Below are 6,000 nucleotides of genomic sequence, written 5' to 3'. Positions count from 1 at the left end.
CGTGTAGATTGGATTTTCTCCACAGACGTTCGGCGCACCTGGAGCACCGCTGCAGGAAACGTGTTTGCACCGTGTGCCAGGGTTGTCGCCGTCTGCGTTGTGGTGTTCTATTTATAGGGGGTGCAAATTCATCCAGGGCAGTTTGAAGTGTTTCATTGTAATGCTTCAATGCAGAATCAGGACATGAGAGGGAGGAGATAGGGGCCAATGAAGACTGCAAGTTCTTCAGAAGTTTCTGGGTGTTAATGGCCTGTGTGTTTCTATAAGTCTGGACAGTGGGGGTGACCTGAGCAGCCTGGCAGTTCTTTATAGAGAATGAAAGAAGATTGTGGTCAGAGAGCGGGAGAGGGGAGTTTGCAAAATCATCCACTGCACAAAGCCGAGAGAAGACCAAGTCGAGGGAGTTTCCGTCTTCATGCGTTGGAGAATTAGTAAGCTGCGAAAGGCCAAATGAGGAGGTTAGAGATAAAAGGTGAGTAGCAGATGGGGAGAGGGGAAGAGCAATGGGGATGTTGAAATCTCCCATGAGGAGGGTAGGGATGTCACAGGAGAGAAAATGTGGAAGCCAAGTGGCAAAATGATCCAGGAACTGATGGGAGGGGCCGTGAGGACGATATACCACCGCCACTCGCATGGAGAAGGGGGTGTAGAGTCTGACGGCATGGACCTCAAAAGAAGGGAAGACAAGTGAGGGTACTTGAGGGATAACCTGAAAGGTACATTTTGGTGATAGGAGCAGACCAACGCCTCCACCAGCTCTATTGTCTGATCTTGGGGTATGAGAGAAGTGTAGCCCCCCGTATGAAAGAGCAGCAGCAGCGGTAGTATCTGACTGCTGGATCCAGGTTTCAGTAAGAGCCAGAAGGTTAAGAGAATTAGAAAGGAAGAAGTCATGAATGAAGGAGAGTTTGTTACACACTGAGCGAGAATTCCAAAGTGCACAATTAAGAGAGACAGATGGCATGCAGGGAATATTAATAAGATTAGAGGGGTTTCTGAGTGTAGCAGTGGGGGGGTTTGACTTTCTAAATCATGGGGGACCAGGGTTGGGAGCAATGTCTCCTGCAACTAGGAGAAGGAGGATAGAAAGAGTGAGCAGATGGTTAAGTGATTTGTGAGAGCGTCTCTGGTGTTGAATGGTGGGACTGGCTGGATCTGTGCAATTTAACAATGTGATGGATGGAGGATGGAGGTGATGGCTACCAGAAAGGCTACTTTCCACGAAAGGAGAACAAGGGAAACATCCCTGAGAGGTTCAAAAGGAGGACCTTGCAGAATCTCAAGAACCAGATTAAGATTCCATGGATCTACGGGTGCTCGGTAGAGAGGAGCCGTGTGAGCCACACCTTGAAGGAAGGCTTTGACCTGAGGACGGGAGGCCAACTTCTTCTGAAATAAAATGGATAGCGCAGAAACTTGACCCTTCAAAGAGCTGAGGGCAAGACCCGCATCCAGCCCTGCCTGAAGAAATGCCAGGACAGAAGGGAGCGAAAAACACATGGGTGCAATGTCATTGGCCTCGCACCAAGTGAAATAGGCCTTCCAGGTACGGTAATAAATCTTGGAAGACGATGGCTTTCTGGCTCCGATCATGGTATGAATAACTCGATCGGAGAGTCCTGATCGTTTCAAAACCTCGGTCTCAACAGCCACGCCGTTAAATTGAGCGGCTGAGAATTGGGGTGGCAAATCGGACCTTGAGACAGTAGATCTGCCCTGTCTGGAAGCTTCCAGGGGGCGACCGCGAGAAGGTTGACGATGTCCGCGAACCAAGACCTTCTGGGCCAATTCGGGGCGATGAGGATGACTGGAATTCCCTCTGCTTTGATCTTCAACAGCTTGGGAAGAAGAGGCAGGGGAGGGAACAGGTAGGGGAGCTCGAACTGCGACCAAGGAATGGCCAGAGCGTTGGCGCCCACTGCAAGAGGCTCTCGCGACCTGGATACAAACTGTGGGACTTTCCTGTTGAGGCGAGATGCCAGAAGATCTACATCCGGGGTTCCCCATCGACGGCAAAGCTGATGAAATACCTCCAGATGTAGGGACCAATCTCCCGCCGCGAGACCCTCGCGGCTGAGAAAATCGGCGGCCCAGTTGTCTACGCCGGGTATGTGTACCTCTGAAATTGTCAGGACTGAAACCTCTGCCCAATAAAAAATCTTGGACACTTCTGCTAGGGCTGAGACACTCCGTGTCCCTCCTTGGCGGTTGACGTATGCCACCGCTGTGGCATTGTCTGTCTGATTCCGGACAGGCAGGCCCTTGAGGAGCCTCTCCCAGTGAATGAGACAGATAAATTGCCCGTATCTCGAGGACGTTGATCGGCAGAGTCGTCTCTTGAGTCGACCACCGACCCTGAACAGTGTGGGTGCGGAACACCGCCCCCCCAGCCGAGGAGACTGGCAACCGTTGTTACAATCTGCCAGTGAATGGGAAGGAAAGACCGTCCCAAGGAGATGAGAGGTGACGTCAACTACCAGTTGAGGGACTGCCTGGTCCGATATGAAAGACGAACAGGGCGATCCAGGGAAAGAGCCGACCTGTTCCACTGCGACAGAATGGCGTGTTGGAGAGGTCTGGCGTGAAATTGGGCAAAGGGAACTGCCTCTGTCGCCGCCACCATCTTTCCCAGGACCTTCATGGCTGTCCGGAGGGACGGAAATCGTGCGATCTGTAGCGATCGTACATCCTGCTGCAGGGAAACATTCTTCTCTTGTGGGAGAAAGACCCTTGATCGACGAGTGTCGAACAATAGGCCCAGAAACACCAGACTTTGTTTCGGAACAAGACAGGACTTTTTCCTGTTGACGAGCCACCCGAAATTGGACAGGGTGTCTAGGACGATCGTAAGACTTAGGCGAGCCTGTTGAAAAGACGGAGCTTTGATCAGAATGTCGTCGAGGTACGGAAAAAGAACAAGACCTCTGATCCTCAACAAGGCCATTAACGCCGCCATGATCTTTGTGAAAGCTCTGGGCGCGGTGGCGAGACCAAAGGGCAGCGCAACAAACTGGTAATGTTCCTGGTGAATCGCAAAACGCAGGAATTTCTGATGTCCGGAGAATATGGGAACATGTAGATAGGCATCCTGGATGTCTATTGAACACATGAATTCCTGCTCCTCCATGGAAGCGACTACCGAACGAAGCGACTCCATCCTGAAATGCCGGAGTCGGACTCTCTTGTTGAGTAGCTTGAGATCCAGTATGGGTCGAACCGCCCCGTCTTTTTTCAGCACCACAAATAGGTTCGAATAAAACCCTGTGAAACGTTCTGTTTCGGGAACGGGCACAATCACCCCGGAAGTGAGGTGAGAGGCGATGGCTGCAAGGAACCCCGGAACTAAGGCTGGATCTTTTGGAGGACGGGACTCGAAGAAACGATCCCGTGGACGAGAAACGAACTCTATCTTGTATCCTGATGATACAACTTCCCTGACCTAAGCGTCCTCTACCGAGGCTAGCCAGACGTCCCTGAAGAAAAGGAGCCGATCTCCCAATTGGGAGGGCCCCTCGAGAGTTCGTTGATAGTCATGCTGATGTGGACCGTCCAGATCTGGACCTGGAGGGTCTGCCTTGGGAGGAGTGAGATCGCCAGGAGGGAGTGGGTCTGAAGGACACCTTCTTTCTATCATGGCGTGCCTGCGGTCTTTGTTGGTTAGAGAAGTTCTCTGCCGTATTGAAGCGGCGGAAAGCCCGAAAGGGCCGAAACTGACGCCTTAGCGGGGGTCTGCAAGGCTTGGACTGAGGGAGGAGGGAACTCGTGCCTCCAGTGGCGTCTTTAATAATCTGGTCCAGTTGTGATCCAAAGAGGCGCGCTCCCTGAAAAGGCAGATTGGTAAGAGACTTCTTTGAAGATAAGTCCGCCTGCCAAGCCTTGAGCCAAATTGTACGTCAGATTGCCACTGCGTTACTTGACGCCTGAACTGCGTAAGACGCGGCATCCAAGGAAGCAGAATGCAGATAATCCCCTGCATGGGAAATCTGGTTGGCCAGATCGGCCAATTGTTCTGGTTGGGCCTTATCTAGGATGCCCTTACGGAGATCCTCTACCCAAGTGGCTATGGCCTTTGCTACCCACGATGAAGCAAAGACTGGACACAGCGCCGCTGCAGCCGCTTCGAAGGCTGACTTAGCTAAGGATTCTATAATTCTATCATTAGAATCCTTTAGTGATGCCACACCTGAAAGCGGGAGAACCGTGTTATTAGAAAGTCTGGACACGGGTGGGTCCACCGAGGGAGAAGCAGACCAGTTGTCCGTGAGCTCTTTAGCAAACGGGTACAGCACGCCGAGGCGCATCCCTCTTTGAAATCGTCTGGTCGGATTTTCTCTTTCCCTGGTAAGAATCTTTCCAAATTCGGAATGGGAAGGGAATACCCTGCAAGGTGTTTCTGCCCCTCTGAACGAAACCTCCCGATCTGAGGATTTCGCAGGAGCGTCAGATATTTCGAAGGTGTGATTGATCGCCGCAATGAGGTTCTGTACCGTAACCTTCATGTCCGCGTCCTGGTCCGAATCCAGCTTTAAAATTCCTTCAGATGACATATCCGAGAACGCTTCCCCTGACTCGGGTGAGGAGCCACGGGAGGGCGACTGCTGGGAAGGACTAAGTGGAGAAGAGAGGCCAGGGGAGGATTCCGGCCGGAGGTCCCGCCTGGGCCTTTTGCGGCTTCTGCTAGCTGGCTCAGATGAAAAGTCTTGCGACCTGCTGGACCCTGCAGAAGTGTCCAGGGGCAACTTATCAAGAATGGCCACTAGGGACTGCGACACTCTGGTGAGGTCTGCCACGGATTATGAAAGAGACGAGGCCCAGCCAGGGATGGGGGGGTTCACTTTCACGTGGCTCACTAGATGGCTCCTGGACGGGGTCATGCTGAATGGGATTGCTGCAGTCCAGGCAGAGGGGAGTAGGCTGACCTGAGGGAAGTTTGCGATTGCAAGAGGAACATGCGAAGAACTGGACTAGAGTGCCACATGGTGAAGGAAGAAAAGAAGAAAGAAGAAAACTTGCGGAAAAGCCGGAAGGTTGGGGGACAGAAAGGCAGAGAATGGTGTCAGTCTGCAGTTGCAGAACTACTCACGGTCCCGTGTCCCCGAATGAGACGTATTAGACTCTAGTAACTGGCAGGGGTCCGACAGAGAGCGCTGGCATCCGCTGTAATCTCCGGCTGTCAGGCTGCAAAGATGGCGGCAGCCTGATGTGAGGAAGCAAAAGCGCAGTTTCTGTGTTAAGAAGGGCGGAGCTAGCCGTCTGCACCAGAGAGAAGAACCGCCCCCCCTCCCTTCCCAGCCATAAGACTAGAGAGGCGGTGGGAGGGCTTGGGACTGAAAAAAATGGGGACATTGGGGATCTCAAAAAAATACTGATCCCAACAGAGACAAACAAAGAAAGTGAATATATCCACAAGGAGGTACACCCAAAATCTCTATTTAATCCTCATCAACACAGAGGACAAAATATAGACACTTTTTTTTCATTAGTATCTGAAGAATTTAGGAAGTGGGAAAATAATAATAAAAATAAAATTGAAAAGCATGGAATTGGGAAAAAAAACAAGGTAAAAAAGGAGAACAATATCTCTAAAAGAGAAAAAGTGGCATTGGAGAATTTGAGAAAAAACACAGATGTAGTAATAAGACAAGCTGATAAAGGGGGGGGAGTAGTTGTGCAAAACAGATCTGACTACATTGAGGAAGCTCTGAACATATTGTCTGATATGAGATATTACAAAATTTTAAAAGAAGATCCCACACAATGCTTTGTTCGGGACTATCACCATATGATCAAGGAAGCCTATGAGAGAAATATTCTTAATAAAACAGAAAAAAAGTTTTTAACAAATTCTGCGCCAACCATAGCGTTATTTTATCATTTACCAAAACTGCATAAGAACCCTGAAAAACCACCTGACAGACCGATTATATCAGGAATTGGGTCTTTGACTTGTCACCTTTCTCATTATATTGACTTGTTTTTACAAGATCTGGTAAAGTCTCT

This window comes from Dendrobates tinctorius, unplaced genomic scaffold, assembly GCF_039654945.1.
Source record: "Dendrobates tinctorius isolate UK_male_01 unplaced genomic scaffold, ASM3965494v1 ptg000009l, whole genome shotgun sequence".
Classification (NCBI taxonomy): Eukaryota; Metazoa; Chordata; class Amphibia; order Anura; family Dendrobatidae; genus Dendrobates; species Dendrobates tinctorius.
The sequence above is the reverse complement of the archived record's forward strand: the minus strand, read 5'-3'. Positions refer to the sequence as shown.